General features: G+C 40.8%; 2 pseudogenes; both read left to right on the top strand.

Moving 5' to 3' along the window:
- Positions 1 to 230: 230 nt before the first annotated feature.
- LOC100768159 lies at positions 231 to 685 on the top strand (annotated as a pseudogene).
- Positions 686 to 21,835: 21,150 nt separating this feature from the next.
- On the top strand, positions 21,836 to 22,405 carry LOC103160512 (annotated as a pseudogene).
- Positions 22,406 to 22,680: the final 275 nt, after the last annotated feature.

The raw sequence follows: 22,680 nt of genomic DNA, 5'->3' as shown, positions 1-22,680 counted from the left end.
AGCCCTCACCTCATGTTTCTCAGTGTCTCTCCTGCTCTGTTGCAGCTGCTGCTTCAGACTGACAGAGGCCCGAGTTAAATCACAGTAAAGGCTCTGCCTTTGCATCACATTTTGTCTTTTAGGGGCCTATTGGGGGTCCGGGCTTTGGGCACAACTATGGTGGCGGTATTAGCATAAAAACAGACATGTGGGTTTAAGCCATTGATTTTAGGCCGAGAGTCCCCGCAGCAATGGCGAGTCAGTCGCAAGGCATCCAGGAGCTGCTGCAGGCCGAGAAGGTGTCCGAGGCCCTCAAGCGGAAGAAATGGAGGCTGAAGCAGGCCAAGGAAGAAGCCCAGGCTGAGATTGAAACAGTACTGCCTGCAGAGAGAGAAGGAGTTCAAGGCTAAGGTAGCTGCGGCACTGGGGTCCCACGGCAGTTGTAGCAGTGAGGTGGAGAAGGAGACCCAGAAGATGACCGTCATCCAACACTACTAAGAGCAGAACAGGGATGAAGTCCTGGATAACCTCCTGGCCTTTGTGTGTGACATTCGTCCAGAAATCCATGAAAACTACCGAATAAATGGATAGGATGTGGAAGCACCTGCCCTGAGGGTTGGCATGGGAGATGCCCTCACAGAACTGGAAACATCCACAGAACTCGAGTTCTGTTCTGGAAGGCATTAAATTATTTCTCTATGCTGTTATAGATCCCTTCACTTTTTGAGAGTATCAAATCTAACTTTTTGTACAACTTAGTAAGTCCCTGAAGTTTCCTCTTTTTACCTTGTGTGTCTTTAAAAAGTATATGTTCCCTACGTGTATAGACACGCAGCAGGCATCACTGTTGATTTTCCTTTATTATTTTATTATCTAGTAAAACAAAACAAAACAATTCTTTGAAGAAAGAAAGGGACTAAATTGTTTCCTTCTACTTTCTTAAAGGTCAGGGGCGTTATCTATGAAAAAGTAGTAAATAGCATTTGTAACTCTCCTTACGGTAGTCCATTCTAGCTAATTTAGGACAGTGAATATGCTTTTTCAGGCTGCTTTAGTGTATTGTATCTTAACCCAAATTACTAGATGCTAGGACTTAAGAATGTGTTGCATGTTATTTGGTGTGCTTGTAATCACTTAAAAGTAAAAGTTTTTCTTGTCTTTCAAAAAAACCAAAAAAACAAAAAACAAAACAGACATGTGGATCAATGGAATGGAATCAAAGACCCTGACATAAGTCCAACCACCTATGAACAGCTGATTTGACAAAGAAGCAAAAATCATACAACTGGAAGAAAGAAAGTACTTCAACAAGTGGTGCTGTTTTAACTGGATGTTGACATGCAGAAGAAAACAAATAGATCCATATCTATGGCCATGCATATAACTCAAGTGTAACTGAATCAAATACCTCAGCATAAAGCCAATTATACTGTACCTGGTAGAAGAGAAATTGGGAAGTAGCCTTGAAAGCATTGGCACAGGAGACCACTTTCTGAATATAAAACCAGGAGCACAAACACTGAGACCAACCATTAATAAATGGGACCTCTTGAATCTGAAAAGTTTCTGTAAGGCAAAGGACATGGTCCATAAGACAAACCAGCAGGATACAGAATGGGAAAAGATCTTCAGCAGTACCCCATCTGACAGAGGGCTGATCTCCAAAATACATAAAGAACTCAAGAAACTAGATACCAAAATTCCAAATAATCCAATTAAAAACAGAGTACAGATCTAAACAAAGAATTTTCCACAGAAGAATCTCAAATGGCCAAAATCCTTAGTCATCAGGGAAATTTAAATCACAATGACTCTAGATATCATCTTACTCCTGTCAGAATGGCTATGATCAAAAACACTGTTGACAGCTTATGTTGGAGAGGATGTGCAGTAAGGGGAACACTGCTCCCCTGCTGGTGGGAGTGCAGACTTGTACAGTCACTTTGGAAATCACTATGGCAGTTTCACAGAAAACTGGGAATCAATGTACCTCAAGACACAACGATACCACTCTTGGGCATATAATCAAAGGATGCTCAATCATACCACAAGAATACCTGCTCAAGTATGTTCATAGTAGCAGTATTTGTAATTGTCAAAGTCTGGAAACAACCTAGATACCCTGCAACCTAAGAATGGATAAAGAGAATGTGGTACATTTACATAATGGAGTATTACTCAGCTATATATAAAAAATAACACCGTGAAATTTTCAGGAAAATGCATGGGACTTGAAATAATCATTGTGGGTGAGGTAACACAGACCCAGAAAGACAATCATGTTATATACTCATTCATAAGTGGATTTTAGATGTAAAGCAAAAGATAATCATGCTACAATCTCCAGTACCAAAGAAACGAGGTAGCATGGAAATCCCTAAGAGGGATGAATGGATTGCCCTGGGAAGGAGAAAGAGTTGAGGTCTCCTGGGTAAACTGGGGGTGGAAGGTGCAGAAGGGATGGCATGGGGCATGGAAGTGTGAGGTGTCCAGATGACTGAGTTGGGGATGAAAGAGAAAAATTAATAAAAGCCTAAAACTTGGACTTCAAAGCACAAATAGAAAAATTCTTAAGCTTCTCTGAGTTCCCAAAAGGCAGCCCTACAGATAAGGTCAAACAAAGGTCTAGGTGACTCAAGGCCTTAGACCAGATATCCTGCCCTTAAGCTCTATTCCAAAGAGGATCAGATAGTTATTGATTGCAGAAGTCCCCAGCCCAGGAAATAACTAACAAACTCATTTCCTCTGCAGCATCCTGCTTAATTGCACCTTGCCTGAAGCATACAATCATTGTTCCATCCTGTGTAACCACAGAAGCTTTGTAATCTTGGGGCTTCCATCCTACAATTTTCCCATATAAAAACACCCCTCAGTCGAAAGTGGCTGCTCCATCTTTTCCCCTGAAGAAGTGGTGTCCTTGCTGCAGCTTGAATCAATAAAGAAACCTTTGTACTTGCATTCGGTGAGTCGTCTCCTTGGCGGTGTTTTTTTTTTTTTTTTTTGGGGGGGGGGTCCAGAAATCTGGGCACAACAGGGAAAGGATGGAGAGGGAGAGAAATGAAAGAGATATCTTGATAGAGAGGATATTTTGTTGTAAAACAGAAACCTGGTGCCAGAGAAACACTCAGGAATCCACAAAAATGAGTCCAGCTAAGACTAACAAAAATGGAGAGGGTTCCTAAGCTGACCTTTTCCTGTATCAGATTGGTGACTACCTTAAGTGTCATCACAGAACCTATATCCAGGAATTTATGAAAGCAGATACAGAGATCCACAGTCAAGAATTAGTGTTGTATCCTGACTTTGTAGGGCTTCATTCTAATCCTGCCAACTTGCCAGGTTCATACCTGAGGGGGGAATGTTGATTGAGAAATGGCAGACTGGTGGACCAATGAAATCAAATCAAAGCCCCTGATACTAACCCTCACAGCTATGATCACCTGATTTCTGACAAAAAAAAAAAAAAACGCTAAAGTTATACAATGGAATAAAAAAAAAGCATCTTCAACAAATGGTGCTGGCATAACTGGATGATGACATGTAGAATACCGCAGATAGATCCATGTCTATCACCATACACAAAACTTAAGTCCTAATGGATCAAAGACCTCAAGATAAATCCCGCCACTGTCTTTGAAGAGACAGTGGGAAGTGCTCTTGAATGCACTGGATTGTGATACCAATTCCTGAAGATAACACCAGTATCACAGACACTGAGAGCTACACTTAATAAATTGGACCTCTTGAAACTGAGAAGCTTCTTTAAGACAAAGGACAAAATCAACAGGACAAAACAGGAGCCCACAGAATGGGAAATCTTCACCAACCCCACATATGACAGAGGGCTGATTTCCAAAATATACAAAGAACTGAAGAAGTCACCAAAACACCAAATAACCCAATTTAAAATGGGGTACAGATCTAAATAGAGAATTCCCAGTGGAGGAATCTCAAAGGGCCCAATGGCACTTAAGAAATTGCTCAACATCTTCAGTCACCAGGGAAATGCAAATCAAAACAACTCAGAGATACCATCTTTCACCTGTCAGAATGGCTAAAATAAAAAACACCAATGACAGTATCCTGGAGAGCATGTGGAGAAAGGGGAACACTCCTCCATTGCTGGTGGGAGTGCCAACTTGTACAATCACTTTGGAAATCAGTATTGCAGTTCCTCAGGAAAATGGGAATCAGTCTACCTCCAGAACCAGCATATATCCAATGGATGCACATTCGTCCCACAAGGACATCTGTTCAACTATGCTCACAACAGCATTATTTGTAATAGCCGGAACTTGGAAGCAACCTAGATGCCCCTCAACCAAAGAATGGATAAAGAAAATTTACACAATGGAGTACTACTCAATGGAAAAAAAAACAAAAACAAAAACAATGAAATCTTGAAATTTACAGGCAAAAGAATGGAACTGGAAGAAACCATCCTGAGTGAGATAACCCAGACACAGAAAGACAAACATGGTATATACTCACTCATAAGTGGACATTAGCCACAGAACAAAGGATAACCAGACTATAACCCACAGCCCCAGACAAGCTAGGAAACAAGGAGTACCCTAAGAGAGACATACATGGACCAGATCACCTGAGTAAATTGAGAGCACAGGAGGAGGGTTGAAGAAGGTGGGAGGAAGAGGTGGGAAGAGAGGGAGGGGGAGGAGAACATGAGGGATCATGGAGATCAAGTTGGGGGGCTTGACATAGAGGAGAGCAAGGAAAGAGATACCTTAATAAATGGAGCCATTATGGACATAATGAAAAACCTGGCACTGGGGAAATCACCAGGAATGCACAAGGATGATCTCATCTAAGAGTCTAAACAATAGTGCAGAGGCTACCTTAAATTCCCTTGCCTTATAATGAGATTGATGACTACCTTAAATGCCATCCTAGAGCCTTCATCCAGTAGCTGATGGAAGCAGAAGGAGAGATTCACAGCTAAGTGCTGAGCCAAACTCCTGGAATCCAGTTATAGAGAGGGAAGAGTGATGAACAATTGAGGACTCACAGACCCCAGTTGAACAGATGGAAAACTAGCATAAGACTATGTTAAGCCCCCCAAATGTGGATGTCAGTTGGGAGGCCTGGGCAGTCTGGATCCTCTGGCAATGGAACCAGTGTTTATCCCTAGTGCACGAATGGGTTTTGGGAGCCCATATGGAAGGATACTCTCTTAAGCTAGATACACAGGAGAGGGCCTAGGTCCTGCCCCAAATGATATGACAGACTTTGATGATCCCCCATGGGAGTCTCACCCTCCCTGCAGAGTGGATGGAGATGGATGGCGGGGGGGGGGGGGGGGAGATAGTGGGGAAATGGAAGGATGGCAGGGAGAGGGAATTGGGGATTTGTATAGAAAATAAGATTGTTTTTAATTTAAATAAAAATTAATTTTTAAAAAGTTTTATTTAGCCTGGCCGAAGGTTGAAGTTGGTGGCACATGCCTTTAATCCCAGCACTCTGGAGGCAGAGGCAGGCAGATCTCTGTGAGTTCGAGGCCATCCTGGTCTCCAGAGCAAGTGCCAGGATAGGCTCCAAAGCTACACAGAGAAACCCTGTCTCGAAAAACCAAAAAAAAAAGTTTTATTTAATTCATTTCAGGAAAATGGGTATTTTTCTTGCACATACATCAATGTTCCCCATGCATGCTTGTTACCATGGGAGGCCAGAAGAAGATTTTGTGTCCCCTGCAACTGGACTCACAGACTGTTTGTAGCTCACCCCAATGCTGGGAATCAACCACAGTCCTCTGGAACAGAATTCTATGCTATTATATCTGCTGAGCCATCTCTCTACCACTTACTCACATTAAGATTTTAACAGAAATAAACAGTAAAATTCACCAGCACTTTATGCAGGAGGCTACCAAATTCAATCTCTGTACATGACCACCACAGATGTTCTTCATACGACAGTGACTGTTTTGTCTATTCTTAGTCAGGATGTGAGTGACTACCCTTCCAGCTCAATAACCTCTATCTTGGGAACTTCAAAAATGCACCTTTGAAAAAGATTATCACAGATGGGCTCATTGACCATTTATACCCCACATGGAATGAGGAAGGCAAACTGTTGTCAACCATCATGTGTCAACAAATAGAGGAATATCTGATGAAAAAGCCTGTTTCCCAAGAAAGCCTGTCTCTCTTGGGCAATACAGACAACTGCTTACCAGGGCTTGGACAAAAACATGAGAAGGAGAAATTGAGTAGGTAAGGCATGAATGTATGCCATATCTCAAATATGGCTTGACTGGTAGGTGGTAAAATCAGGATGGGTGGAGCAAGACAAGGGTAGAGTCTTATGGATCATTAATGTAGCATTAATCTTCATTATAGGGTTTTCTAAGAGGTCTCACTCAGATGAAAGAAGTACAGGTGAATTAAAACTCCCAAGTCTCTCAGCTGCCACTCCCTTTTATATGTTCATTTCTGCAAACTCTTGGGTTTCTCATTTTTTGCTTCAATTGCCCTGTGAGTGCTGTGGTCCTCACAAGCTTATGGGGCTGAAATAATCGTGATCAGTCATCTTGAATAACTATTTTCTTATGAGGATGGGCAGTGTCACTGCCTAAGAGGGAGCACAAGATTTCTTCTTTTATCACTTTCAACAGGAGACTTTGATCTTGGATTTTCAGTCTTATCAGTTGGGTTGAATCATTGCATTGTAGGGAAATTCATTTGATTTTTTTCATATTCTGAATACCCAAATTTTACTAGTTTAAAATATTACATTTATATAATAGCAGCCTAGTAATACAGAAGTTTATTAATTTGCCATTAATCCCAGCACTTGGCAGGCAGAGGCAGTTAGAGCTCTGTGAGTTTGAAGCCACCCTGAACTACAAACCATATTCCAGGACAACAAGAGAAACCCCGTCTTGTGTAACCAAAAAATGTATATTTTACTAGAATTATCAATGAAGCTTGTCCCTTTAAAGATATGATGCTAATCTCAGGAGAAAACCCTGCACGTAGAAGTCATAGAGACTAACCTGATTATTGCTAAGACTTCAGGCAGACTGAATAGAAACCACTAGCTTAGTATTTAAATTCCTTTTTTCCTTTTGTTTTAATTTGAACATAGTCAAAGCCATGAAAAACCAGTCACTAAAGAAGAGATCATTGTAGACATGACATCAGCCTTATATTTTAATGTTGTAAGTTAAATTTATCTTAGAAAGAAGGGTATTTATCTATTTTAGAAATATGAGATATTGCTTATTGTTAATTTATCAACAGCTATCAGCAGAGCCAATTTTATTTGTTTAGAATAAGTGTTATTTAGATTTTGACTGTGAGTCTTCATTGGTTTTATATATCCTGTCATCTTCACCATGAAAATGAAATTTCACAAAGAAATTGCCAAGTTGGCCTTAATGGGGACTAGAAGAGCAAATGGTGCCCAGACAGATAAGCAGGACCCATACACATAAAAAATTAGAAAACATTTTCTGAAAAAGTAATAGGTAGAAATTTGTCCAACAGTGACTTAATATGCATATTATCCAGAGGCATCTAAAATTCTGTAAAATTAATTTACAACTTATGATTTTTGTTATCCATGAGAATCACCATGAATGAAATCAAGTTAAATTTTTCTGGAAATGAAATATTATTAAAATATCTGTGTAAGTTAACATGTATACCTATTTGAAAGTTACTTTTCATGGTCAAAATGGATACTGTTTTATAGAAATTAATAACAATTTAAGATATTACCAACATTTAATAGAGTCCGAAATTTCTTATATAAAGATTTTAGGAGTTACCTAGGAAGGAACCTAATATGCCCCATTTATTTGAAAGGAGTTAAACTTAAGCTTTTCTGAGGCATTTTGAGTATTTAAAATGGACTACATATAGTGTAATTATTCCACTGCTCAAGTAAGTCCAGTTAATTTGGCTCCAACCAAGGCTGAAATGTGTACTGAGAATTAAGACAACATGATTTCAACTCAAATTTTTATTTACATTAGTCACTCAGGATTAAGTTTATGCCAGAGAAAAGAATTGTCAACCATCAGGTCACCAAAGAGGAACTGATGTGCACGTTTCCTTGTCTCCATGATTGGTATCACTTCCGTGCAATCCCTTCCCTCAATAAAAGACTAGATATTTTAAGGTAATGTCAACCAATTTAGAGAAAATATGGGGTGAGAAATAATTGGAGAGCACTGAGACTGAGGGAGAAGACACAACCTTTATTTATTGATTGTATCACTGTAAAGATAGAAAGTGTCCATCTCTACATCCTCCTCTCCTCAGAAAATGCAAGAGTAAGGGAGAATGAAAGAAGGCTGTACAAATTTGTCTAGTATCAAAGCTACCATAATGGATTGTATCAACTTCAAACAATTGGAATTTGATCACTTATAAAATAGTCCCACAATATCTTTGAAGACTCTGCTCTGTGGTAGAGTTTTCTGAATTTACTATGTGATTTAGTTTTGTTTCTGATTGCTGTAATAAATGTCATGACCAAAAGCCAAATAGTCTAAGAAAGAGTTAATTTGACTTACACTCCCATGTCACAATCCAACAATGAGAAAAGCCATGACAGAAAGATAAGCTAGCTTCTGCTAGAGAGGCAAGTGAACCTGTGTGGGAGGAAATGACCAAGGGACTCTGGCTGCTATACTGGGCCAGCTGAAGGGAAAATCCATTCCTTTGCTTTAATATTGTGAGAGGAAAAGTGAATGGGAGAAAGAGAGGGCAAGGAAGAGAATGACTGTAAACATAAATTTAGGTGCATTTGTCTCATAGCATAAACGTGGAGGTCACAGAACCACCTAGCTGTCACACAAAAGAGACATGTACTTCAGTTCAGTCTCTGATAATGGAAGTGTGGTGGAAATGAGTAGTAATTTAGCAATGCCTTTGTGGTGTCAAAAGTAAGTTGTTGTAAATGCAGTTTGTATTGGAAACTTAGATGGACTTCAGGAAATGAATGGTTTAGGTGTCATAGTGTACTGATGAATATTTATTGCCAACTTGCCACAATCTAGTATCACCCTGGAAGGAGGAACTTCAGTTTAGGAATTGTATTGATCAGATGGAGCTCTGGCCATGCCTGTGAGGGATTCTTTTAATTGGTGGAAGATAGAGTGGTACTAAAGAATGAACAACATCAGCCCTTTGCAGGTGGCCCTGGACTGTATAAGAAAGTTATTGGAAGCCGGGCGTTGGTGGAGCACGTCTTTAATCACAGCACTTGGGAGGAAGAGGCAGAGGCAGGGGGATCTCCGGGAGTTCAAGACCAGTCTGGTCTACAAGAGCTGGTTCCAGGCAGGCTTCAAAGCTACACAGAGAAACCCTGTCTGGAAAACTAAAATGAAAACAAAAAAGTAATTTGATTATGACCCAGTCATCTCTTTAGTCCTCATTCCAGTTATTTTTAACCTGGTCCAGAGGGTGTGGCTGGGAAGGTCATCTCCTATAAGGCAAAACATCATACCAGTGCCTTAGAGAATGTTTGTATCAAGCTGCCTTGTAAATGTACATGCTCGTATTCATAGATCCATGTTGCACACAGCCTTCATCAGAGAAACTTCTTACTGCAGGCCTACATGGAAGACAAAGAAACCTGTAACCTCCAAGGGCCATGCAGATGGAGTGTTTGGTTTGAAATGGGTCAGCCATGTTATCCACTCCTGCTTTCAGGGAACATCTAAGAAGAAAGGGAGAGAATATAAGGATTGGAGAATGAGGAAAAGAGCGCCCGAGGTCTTTAGAGCATGATGTAACAATTGCTCACAGAAACTCACTGCACTTGTGCTATATGAGATTGGGCTTGTGAAATTTTCATCCCAGGTGAAGAAGGGGCAAAACAAAGTGACTGCCATCCCTCAGGGAGTATTTGCCATGCATGGCTTCTGAGGACAGTGGAGTCATTTTCTTCAGTGATGTATCCACAGAAACTAGTCCTTGTTCCTGTTAATAAATTCCTAGGCAACCATCAGAAAAAAATGCCAATTGGACTCCAGAGGTCACAAACAAATAAGCACAAACGGAGGGCAATCTTCTGAGACATAGATGTCGAGGAGTCAAAGAAAGGGAGCCATGCTCCTGAGTATTCTCAGAAACCTGAACCCTGAATTCCAAAGCAGCATGAATAGATGGCAGCTGACATGCATAGGGTTCTTCCTCCCATGTCCTTTCAATGTGCTTCTTCTGCATGGAAACCCTGGTGTTATGGGTACTTACTGTCCAATCTGAGGTAATGTGGTAACCAATCACAGATGAGGAGCTTCCACTATATAAGCAGTTTTTTACGTCCACAATAAAGCAGGTGCTCTTTTCTGAAACCATTTTTATTCTGATGATTGTCCATATTGGTGGTATATGTTTCCAAGAATGGATATTAAACCCTAGAAGGAGTGTTGGTCAACTATTGAAGAAACCCTGTTGGAAAGTTGAGCTCTTGCTGCTACAGTGATGGTGCAGGATTAATAAAAGTACTGTTTCCAGAAGCTCACAACCATCCATAAATTCAGTTTCAATGGATCTGTCACCCTCCTCTGAATTCCACAGGAATAAATCAAAATGAGCATGCCAACTTGTAGGAAAAACATTTTATATACAAGATAATTTATATACATCTGAAGTTTTTATTAAGCAAAATGTTATTTGTCTAACATAAAACACTTGGATCAAACTTGACAGGGAAATTTTTTAAATAAACTCAACATAAGATTCAGTATTTTTTGGGGGGGTTTCAAGACAGGGTTTCCCTGTGGTTTGGAGGCTGTCCTGGAACTAGCTTTTGTAGACCAGGCTGGTCTCGAACTCACAGAGATCCGCCTGCCTCTGCCTCCCGAGTGCTGGGATTAAAGGTGTGCACCACCACCGCCCGGCTAAGATTCAGTTTGTTAATTAGCATTCTAAATATTCAATTAAAAGAATAAGCCATTATTTGTAAGAAAAATACTTGGGGGTATACTTTAACCATATTAATAACTTATGGAGTCAGAAGTCACTGGGGCTGTTATTTTTTCAGTCTTTACATTTTGAGAGAGGCAGACCCTAAATTCTCATCTCCAAAAATGAGGGCATTGTTCAAGAAAATGGATTTGTACCCTGGTAGAGAAGTCATTATGTTCTGTGAACAAAAAGTGATTTTAGACTTCTTATACAATCAGAGCTGAGATGATGACGAAGTAAACATTAACTTGTGGTTTAAACAACTTATATAAAAAGAACGTAATTACATATGTAATAACAGAAATTTAGGTCAATTTGGAAGTTTTAAATAAAAAACAAATATACATCAAATTTTACAATGGATAAAATATAATAAAACAATAATATGTAAAAATGCATATATGCATAGGTATCATGAAGATCATTTTAAAGACAAAGATATGTCAATTTTCATTTTTGGAATAGACTGTGGACTAGATTATAGATCTTATTTTACTAGCATTAGCAAAGCATATTTGAAACTTTTTTTTAAATTAAGGAAATGACTACAATCTAAGAGGCAAACCTTGGATGTGAAGGACATAAAGCCTAAGGTGAATATTGGTAAAACTTAAAGCAGGTAGAACAGAGACCACCAGCTTGGTATTTAAATTTTTCCTTTAGTTTAATTGGACTAGAGCAAAGCCTCAAAAATACATCTTTAAAGAGGAGAGAACAGGTAGGCAGGCCACCAGTCTTAAATTTTAATGTTATCAGTAAAATTTATCTGAGAAATAAGAAGCATTAATTACTTTTTTTTTAACACTTGCCAGCACAGACAATATTTGTATAGAATAAGCACAGTTAGATTTTGAATGTTACTCTTGTTTGGAATTATATGTCTTATCATCCTAGAAGCTCATATCATAATGTACAATCCAGAAGCAGGGAGAATATACTACAAATATTAGTGTTTTTCAAATCTCAAACTTGACTAGAGGGACATATATTCACCAAAAGGCCATACCTCTTAACAATCCTCAATCTGTTCACCAATGGGACCAAGTTTCAAAAAGTCTATTGGGCTATTCTGAAGTGAAACAACACTACAATTGTTTTCCAAGCCACTACCTTAGACAAAGTAAAAACCAAAGAATAAACAAAGCCAGCTACACCAACAAAAAATCAAAACAGGCATTACTGCACATATTACATTGATTTTCATACTTCATATAGTAAAATATTGGGAGTTAAAATTAAACTTTTGCAGGTCTAACAATGTTTCTTTCCACATTAAAATACTGTATTTGCTAGTTAAGTCTTCACTCTCACAAACATATTATTATTTACTCATTTGTATTTCTATGTGTGTATTTTTTGAAAGTGTGTCACCACTGAAATAAATTTTTTGAGTATAAGAGGGACTATTGCTGCTAAAGGACACCCATGTAAGGCCTGTCTTTAGGATGGATTCTTGAGAACATCTTGGCAACAGGAACTGGTGACACAATACTTAGATGCATACTTACATTAAACTTCTTCCCAATGTAAACTCTTGCATGAGGGTTATAGAAACTTGAAGTGGCTAAGGCTTTTCCACAATGCTGACATTGAAAATGTTCCTCACACATGTGAGGTATTTTATCCTTAATAAAATCACAAGAACAAAGAAATAGTTTCCCACATTCTTATAAAGAAAGGATTTCTCTCCACTGTGAATGTTTTTACTCCTCTTGTGCCAATTGGAACTATGGAGGCTTTTCCACAATACTGAAAGCTTTTCTACAATGCTTAAAAGCATAAGGCTTCTCTCCAGTGTGACACAGTGACTACTGGAGTGACTGAGGCTTTTCCAAAACGCTAACATGAATAATGCCTGTCTTTTCAGTGAACCTTTTCACAGTTGTAAATATCACTAGACTGAATGAATAATTTCCTGATGGGGAATGTTGTTCTTTGTATATTTTTGTCTTATTGGTTAATGAATAAAACACTGATTGGCCAGGCAGGATGATCGGTTGGACAAGGAGACAAGGAGGATTATGGGAAGTGTAGACAGGGAGAGGTCGTCATGAGATCCCAGGAAGTGGCATAGCTGGGCAGAATCTGAATATAAGCAGGGACAAACGGGAAATCGCTACTGTCTTCTCTGTGGAGATGCTGAGCCATCTGTCATCATGTAAGACATCAGAGGATTAACATGTCTCTGGACATTTTTCCAGAAGGATAAGACCAAGTGGAAATAGTTAGATATAGGTTAGTAATTAAGACAAAGCTAGCCAATAAGAAACCAAGCCAAAAGCCAACAGTTTCATAATTAATATAGTATCTGCGTGCTTCTTTGGGGTGGCGGGAACTAACCAGGCCAGAAAACTCATGCTTACAGTTTCCCACATGTTTTACACAAAACTTGTTTGTCTCCAGTGATTTTTTTCACTCAAGTTAGGATGTAAAGGGGGAAAAGTTTTTACATAATATTTACACACATAATACTTCTATCTAGTGTGATTCCTTTCATGTCTCTTATGACTACTGGACGGGCTGAAGACTTTTCTATAATGGCTGCATGAATGGCTTCTCTCAGTATTAGTCCTTTCATGTCTCTTATGATTACTAGAGTTCCTGAAAGTTTTTCCACAATGCTTACATGCATAAGGCTTCACTCCAGTGTGAGTTCTCTCATGGCTCTTGTGATTACAGGAGACCCTGAAGGCTTTTCCACAATGCTTACATGCATAAGGCTTCACTCCAGTGTGAGATCTCTCATGGCTCTTATTAGTACTGAGTCACCGAAGGCTTTTCCACAATGCTTACATGCATAAAGTTTGTCTCCACTGTGAGTCCTTTCATGAACCTTTAGATTAGTGGCGCATGTAAAGGTTTTTTGACAATTTGAACAAGCAAAAGGTTTCTCTCCAGTGTGAATCCTTACATGAGTCTTCAGAACACTGGAGAATGTAAAGGGTTTTTGACAATCCTTACAAGCATAAGGCTTCTCTCTTGTATGAGTTACTTTATGGTTCTCAAAACATTTTGCAATTTTAAATGTTTTTCCACATTGCCCACAATTGTACCTTTTCTTGCCAATATGATTTTTTTCATGGTTGTAAATGTCACTGGACTCAATGAAGGATTCTTCACAGAGCTTACATACAAACTGTCTCACTTCTTTATGGATTCCTTCATCGTTCTGAACAAATGTGTATCCCGTCAAGTCATTTTCATTGAGTGTAACTCCAGTGTGAGCTCTCTCCTGAGGCTGATCCAAACTGAGACTCCTACAGGATTCATTATATTCTTGACTTTCACAGGGTTTCTTCTTGGGAGAAGTTTCAAGTACCTGAAGTGATTCAGAATAATGGGTATCTTTCCAATGTTCCTGATGTGTAAAAGCTTTGGTCATAGCTTTCTTCCATACAGATGGCATCCCTGTAGTTTGGTCTCTGAGATACCCATGTGAGGATGAATGACCAATGGTGTTTCTTACACACAATGGGCTTTGACATACTCTTTCTCCAGGATGCATGTCTTTATTGACGACATTCTTTGTAATAGGTTCTTGTTTATCACACTCATGGTTTCATGCATATCCACAGTCTTTCTCAATCACTTGAATTCTGCAAAAAATGAGAAGAGAATTACTGTGACCAAGGGAAATGTTAGAGGCTGGAATGTGTGCACCACTGAAATTATACTATCCCAGAGGCAACAGAAGAACACAGCCACTGTGAAGGACAATGTAGACCACACACTCAAACAGACCCTATAACATCTAAAGAAGTACAGTGTTGGGATTTTACTTCTATTAGAATTATGAAGGAGTTGTATCACAGATTTGGAGGTTAAAATTTCTTGCTCTTCAGTAGTCCAGACTTTGATGACTAGCACTCATGTGGACTTCACACCAGTTACTGTTTCTCATAGTCTGAAGGATCGTTTGCCTTCTTCCACCCTTAGAAAAGTTTTTGGCAAATGACTTGAAGACAAATATAGATACACATATGCAGGTGCAAAACAATTAATGTGCATAAAAGGGTTGAATATGAACAAAAATAAAAAAAGGGTTGAATATGAAGGTAAAAGTTCTGGTGTCAGTAGACAATCCTTTACTATCAAATAAAGTAGGGAAACACTGTGGCATTTTGACATTCACAATTCTAAGTGTTGGTTTGTTAGTTAGCAACTACAGGTATCTTGGGCCATCAGAGAATGGGTTCCCTCTAGGGAAAAAATGACTCAGATTGGCAGGTAAATGAGTCTGAGGGAGCATTTTTACATTCCTGATTGATGAAGGATGCTCACACTATGATGTGTATTGTCACCATGGGCAAGAGGGCACGAGCTGTGTAGGAAAGGCACCTGCTGGTTACTTTGGTCAAGGTGACACAAACGGGGACACACATCTGAGAGAGGGAACCAGAAAGGAGTCAACAGCTTTGTTAGACTGACATTTAGGTTTGTCTGTGAGGGCATTTTCTTGATCAGCCCACTGTGTGTGGTATCCCCATAGACAAGTAGGCAAGGGTTGTATAAGGCAGGCAGCTGACAGGGCTGGAGAGATGGCTCAGCGGTTAAGAGCACTGACTGCTCTTCCAGAGGTCCTGGGTTCAATTCCTGGCAACCACATGGTAGCTCACAACCATCCATTATGAGATCTGGTGCCCTCTGCTGGCATATAGGCAAAAGACTACAAAATAATAAATAAATAAAATCTTATAAAAAATTTTAAAAAAAGACAGGTAGCTGAGTAGGGATGAGGAGCACCCCAGTAAACAGCATTTCTCCATCACCTCTGTTTCAGTTCCTGCCTACAAGTTCTTCCCGTATTGAGTTCCTGAATTCCCTTTACGATGGGACTGTGACAAGGATGTGTAAGTAAAAATGATCTCCACCCCAGAGTTGTTTTATTTTATTGTCATAGCAAATAAAGGAAAAAAGCACAGCATTTATTTTCAAAGGCTCAAAATAGTATAGAAAGATGACAAATACTTTTGAAGTACATGTGTAATAAACCACTGGTAAAGCTCTTTCCAAGGTTATTTTTTTAAAAGATTTTATTTATTTATTATGCATACAACATTCTGCTTCCATGTATATCTGCACACCAGAAGAGGACACCACATCTCATAACAGATGGTTGTGAGCCACTATGTGGTTGCCGGGGATTGAACTCAGGACCTCTGGAAGAGCAGTTGGTGCTCTTAACCTCTGAGCCATCTCTCCAGCCCTCCAAGGTTATTATTACATGACACATTTGGGATCTTAATATATTACAAAGATGAGATACTCAAATATAAATGGCACAATTCAATGCTCTATTACAGAAATTTTGTAGAGATCATTATTCAGTTAGTTCTATTTAGATATCATGTCTCTAGTAAAATGAAAAAGTTTTTCATTATTACAATATAAAGCATATTACAGGCATATCACACAATCCTGCAGGTTAAGCTGCTACAGAAGGATCAGATCAAACTCTAAAGGATATACTAAATAAACTGAAAGGGGTAATAAAGGCCCCCAGAAATAGATTGCATAATGATTATTAACTTTGGATTCTCTGAATGTTAATGAGAAAGGGACAACAGCTGTGGAGAGACAGTGGATAAAAGAAAAAAGTAAGGAATAAATCAGCCTGTATACTTTAAAGATGTGCAGACCATAAAATGGAAGGCAGGACATTGGGAAAGAGGTTTTGCTTTTCTTTCCACAGGAGAAGAAATGCTATAGATACCATCAAAATTGATAAAGATTAGATTTGAACAAGAGACATACTTTGATTAAAAATGGTGAGAGTTCATAAAACAGCATGGCCATTCAATTTAACTTAACTTTAAAACTAAGAAATACTTTACATTTGATCAGATATAACTTGCCATAAGGGAACCTCCCCGAAATTAAGGTTGGAGAAGAGTTTTCTTTTTGTCTTTTCAGGAGAATGAAGCTTCCAGCTAATAATCTGAAGACCACTGGATAAAGAGATGTCTCAAGAAAAAACACAAATCACCCAGAAAAAAACATGTCCCAAGAAAAAGTATAAATTGGCATACAATATATCACATTTACAACAGGAAAAAATTTCATATTTCTCAAATGTTTCTTTCTACTTTTCTCTACAGACATATAATGCAAGTGATCTTTTGGAAGTCCCAGTTCAAATAAAAATTAAAGCTGGCTTTGGAGTGGGAATGTGGCTCTTTCCGTCTCTACAACCCAAGCATGCCTGTTAAAGTAAAACCAAAATCTCTGTTTCATGTCAGAAGAGCTACCTAATGTGGAACAGAAGAAAAATGAAAATTAAAGGAATAATTTATTGCCACTAATTTCATAATCCTATTCTATTTAGAGTCTTTGAAGCTTTTCTTGAGGTATAAATATTACCTAAAAATTTATAAGGTAAATAATATGTACATTTTAAAATTTTTGTCATGATCTTAATGGTAATACAGAGTACTAATTCTAGAAAAGAGGCTTCATCTAGCTTCCTGTACATGATTTGGAGTTTGAGTCTCTATTAGGCAACTAGGAATTAAGTTTTTGTACTCTGGTTGTACATTGTTTACTGCAGAAAACTTAAATATTTTAATTGTCATACTGTCGGAGTCCAGGAATTATTCTATTAGAAAGTTACTTGGGGTCCAAACCTCCAGTTCCATTATTTGGGAGCTCGAGTCTCCATTGTCCTGCAGATGCTAGCTGAATTGCCGATGAATGGCTTAGCCTCAGTGGAGAATGGTCTCCTAGTTTGCATTTCTACAGGCCTAAGCCTTGAATAGGCCTGCACCTGGGCTGAGAACTTGGTCTACATGACTAGAGACTGATTTTAGGTGTGCCGACAGGGTCAAAGGAAAGGTTAGTAAGAAATGATCTCTTCGGTCACAGGCATACCGTTAGAAAGCTGTTTAAGAGGAGGCCAGAATAAACTGGAGACTCCAATTTGCAGCATGGACTGAGAGCCCTCCTAAAATGACAAGATGCCTACGTCTGGACTTTATCACCGTTGGGTAGCTAGGAATTTCCAAGTCCATGCTCCCTCACTCAGGGATGGACCCGTGGCTTCTATAGCATGGGACTGATACAAGCCAGTCCCTGGCATCATATACAGCAGATCTCAAAGAGCTTAAAGGATCAATATTTGTTATGATGGATTAAACTGCAAGCAACCAGTGTGAGGTTGAGTGAAAAGCAAAATATCAAGCCAAATATAATAAAAATAGTCCATATACTTCCACAGTACATGAACACCCATGTTCTTTGCTGCTCTAGTCCCAATAGCTACAAAGAGAATCAGCACGGACATCCATCAGCTGATGTCCACATGACAGAAATGTGGCACATGAACACACTGGAACTTCCCTCTAAAATGAACAATACTGAAATGAAATTTGCAAGCAACTTGACACACCTGGTAATGCAATCCGACTGAGTCAGGTGTCTGTAGCAAATAACATCAAATGCTATCTGGTTTTGTTAATATGTATTCTACCTTTACCCTTTCCCTGTATGACTCACAACTGGACTGAGTGTCATAGAGAGCATGAAGAAAGGTTCTGTGAGCTCTGTGGGTCGGTGGGGGTGGCACAACCACAGCAGTGGGCATGGGATTCGCAAGTGCAGTGGTGGACACAGTGGGACTGAAAAGGTATCACAGGTGTGGGGAGGGAGGAGGGGCATTGGAGAAGCAGGTTTCGGGACTCTCCTCAGCCAGACAATGATATGCAGACTGCTGGCACACAATGGACAAGGGTCACTGGCAATAAATAAATAAATAAATAAATAAATAAATAAAAAAAAAAAAAAAAAAACCACCACAGGAATGGTGATACAAGCCTTGAATCCCAGAATGAGTGATGTAGACCAGAGTATCCTCTGAGTCTCAGGTTAGGCTGGTCAGCACAGAGAGTTCCAGGGTAATAAATCTATTATGAGTGTGCAGCACACTCAAGTCAGCACTCAAATAACACACATTTTCATTTTAAAAATAGGAAAAAATGTAAATATATTAGATGTGGTGCTAAAGGGTAATTACTAAGCTTTTTGTGAAAATCTCTAACAGCAGGAGGCATGGGGCTGAATTCTGAAGGACACTAGATGGGGAAGATAGGCAAAAAGAAAAGAAGCAAATCAAAGGTGATAACCCTAAAAAACACTCACATCCTGGACTCAGCATCACCAACCTGCCAGTGCTGCAGAGTCCACACAGGCACAGGTTCATGGCAAGGACTCACCAAGAGTGCTGGAGATTGCAGGGAAGCAGCTCCACCAGGACAGAAGGGTGGCGTCTCAGGGCTTACGACTGGCTGCCTGTCTCAAAAAAAAAAAAAAAAAAAAAAAATCAACCATTGACTTTGATATTGTTTTCGTGGCCCAAGGTCATGAAGAAAGCCTCCATTCACTAGAGTAAATACTCCCAATTAGCAGGATCACTCTGACTGCTAAGACAGAACCCACGATGGACATTCTCAAGTGATGATGCAATTAGAGAGGTGAAGGCACTAAGGAGTGGGATGTATAAAATAGGAATAGGAAAGAGAATAACTGTCGTTTTGTACTAACAAGGTTCAGGGTTTCCTAAACTCTACTGTGATTTCTGGGTCAGAAATCACTTTCTGAAAGACAAGTGTCTCTATAACAAAAACAAACCAAAAACAAACATCTGGATGCCATCATGGGAAACTCAAATCCTGGAATTCATGAGGAGGGTGATGTCTGAGTCCAAGGCCAGCCTACTAAACACAACAAATTCCAGGGTACACATGAAAACTGGTCACCAAAGCAACAAAAATTCAATAATAATAATTTTAAAATTAAATGTGTATTAAAACCAAAATAACTAAACACATGAATAATATATTCATTATGAATGTATTGTGTACTCATGTCAATTTTCAAATCAAAACCATTTCCCCCAACAAGTAAAAGGTACACTGAACTTTACCAAGTTTTCTCAATGATCAGAAATTACCAAACCTACAAACCAACTATGTGCAAAGCAGTCATCTGTGCACAAGGCCTCTCTCTGGCACTGTTCTGTGTCTTCGGTTGGAAAGGCACCTGAACCTGCACCTGTGCTGGACTTGCAGTACTGCTGGTTGGTGACACTGAGTGCAGACTGTGGTGTGAAGGGACCTGGGTGGTGTGCTGTCTCCCTGGTCACCTTTACAGGTATGTGTGTGCTGATTTAGATTTTTTTCCTCTCACCACAATTAGAATTCCATACTTTTCTTAATATAGTAAATGTACCCTAAGCCAGGCCTGGCAAAAGTAAACAAAGGCTTTTTCATTAGGCTACACCCCAATTCCCAACTCTTCATCATGTGTGTGTTTGTGTGTGTGGTGGGTTTTTTTTTCCTTTATTAAATCATGATGGGAGAGGACTTGATTATTCCTTCTGTAAGAGGGGGTTAACATACTCAGTCACAGACAGAGAGACCAGCTGGATGTTTTTTTTTTTTTTTCCACTGACCGTTTCTGATGTAAAAGTTGGGTTATTTTGAAAAACTGTGCCAAACTTGCCCTTGGTGATCCCTGTGAAGAGGATCGAGGCCCTGGGATTGGATAGTTGCTTGTTTGATTGCTTTACTCTCGGCTTCTTCTTTAACTACAAGACATTGCATAAGGGAGTGCTTGTGCAGTACTTAGTATGTTTTCTTTTTTCTAATGAACTGCTTTAGAGAAAAAAATTATTATTTTTAAGAGTGTTAGTAGCCATGGTTGGTTATAAAGAAGGGTGGAAGGGAGAAAGGGAGGGAGAGAGGGAACAAGGGAGGGAGGGAGGGAGGCAGGAAAACAACAAAAGAAAAAGACACCAGAAATTAAGATGAAGCTTTTCTGAGTGGAAACACTAGATAAAACTAACTTACATCACATGTTTAGGAAATTCCCTATATTAAATATATATTTAAAAGGTTTTGCTGGGAGTTTGAATAGTGAAATAATAAAACAAAAGGCTGCAGGACTAGGATGTATACACATAAGCAGGTACACATTTTCCATGCAAACCTGAAGATCTTACACCTTCTGGAGAAAGAGTGGAAAACTAAACACTGACGAGTGATTCAGGTTTGACCTGCTGCAATTACGAAACAAATCAGTGTGAACTTGCCTCAAAAGTGGAAAACAGACATACTGTTCTCCCAGCTATATATCTCTCCACATAATAAAAGTCCACACACTACAACACAAACATGCACTCATGGTCACTGCTGCTCTAGTGCCAATAGTTAAAAGAATCAGCCTGGATGCTCCTCGGCTGATGTCTGCACAATGGAGCTGTGGCACATGTGCACATCAGAATCCACGCAGCGGTGGTCCTGGCACCTGCAAGATTCCGGAGGTTTTTCTTTTTTTGCGTGGGAAAGTAGGACACGAAGGGAAAGGGACTCCAAGGCTCCAGAGTCCACTGGTCTGGCCAGAGTTTCACAGGGGATGTCTTTTTTGTAGAATCTCCTCCTGCGGGGCAAGCCAAGAGTCAGGCAAGGATGCAGGCAAGGATGCCTTACGAGTGTCGGAAGGCTTCCTGGAGGTGGTGACTTCAACCATCGCCTTGAAAGGCAGATGCTGTGGTTCACCAAGCATCTAAATCTCAGGACTTTCAGAGGCTTGCAGCCTGCAGAAGTAGAGTTGGGCCAAAGCTTTCGGAGAGTCCCCTAAGAGAGTGCCTACTGACACTGTGATGCTAAGCACAGCTGGGGCCCTGTGACGACAAGCTCGTACTACGGCCCCGGTCCCAGACTTTGCATCATAGCCTGTGGCAGAATCTGCGCGCCCCACTGAGATCAGCTAGAGAAAGGGCGTCGTCCCCTCTCCTCCCTGGTCTGTTCCATAGGGGCTTCGCGGCCTACACATCCCAGCATGCTCCGCCGGCCGCGGGGCAGCGAGGCACGGCGAGTCAGAGCGCACAGTAACTATCTGCATTAGCCTGGGCCCGCTCGCTAATGGTGGACGCGATCGCGCAGGGAGGCCGGAGCGGGCTGCGCGGCGGCGCCAAGTCGGTGAACACCGGCAAGCTCAAACACCAGGTGATGATCAACCAGTTCGTGCTAACCGCCGGCCGACCAGGCGAAGCAGCGGCTGCAGGCTGCCCACTGGCAGTTGGAGACAGCCTTCAGCGCCTTTTTCCAGGAGCCCAACATCCCCTGCAGCCACCACCACCAGATGCTGCGCACTCCCGCCAACACCCCTGCCACGCTCCCCAACTTCCCTGAAGCCCTCACCAAGTGCTCCAGTCTCAAGGCCTCTGAAAGCTTCTGTGGTGGTGGCTGCAGCGGCAGCCCCATGGCCAACGCCACCCTCACCACACTGGCAGCTTCCCCCATGCCACCGGCAGCTTGGCAACACCCAGCTGGCCGACTGCAGCCTCGCCCCCGGGACAGCACCACCAGCCGCAGCCGCCCCTGTGGACACCCCCCCCATCCCCTTCCCAGGCTTCAGACTGGCCTCTCCTGGCCCCCCAATAGGCCACCTCAGAACTAAGGGCCCACCCTGCCAGGGAGGCAGAGAGATAAGGGAGGCCAGGGCCCCCGTAGCGGGGTGGGGGGGGGATGTCTCTGTGGGTCCTTTCTTCCCTCCTCTGTCTGCACCCACACACCCCAGAGCCCTGGAGGGGAGAGACTGGACTCTAGCCGAGCAGTCTGGTGCCAGCATGCACAGCTGCAGGCATGCACGCAAGTTCACAGCACAGGCAACCCCGGATCGCATGGATTTGACGCAAAAGTGGCTTGGGTGCCTGGTGGGCAGCGCCTTGGAGACCAAGCTGCCATCCCCACCACCTGGAGTGTTT

The sequence above is a fragment of the Cricetulus griseus genome, chromosome 5, assembly GCF_003668045.3.
Source record: "Cricetulus griseus strain 17A/GY chromosome 5, alternate assembly CriGri-PICRH-1.0, whole genome shotgun sequence".
NCBI lineage: Eukaryota > Metazoa > Chordata > Mammalia > Rodentia > Cricetidae > Cricetulus > Cricetulus griseus.
The sequence above is the reverse complement of the archived record's forward strand: the minus strand, read 5'-3'. Positions and strand labels throughout refer to the sequence as shown.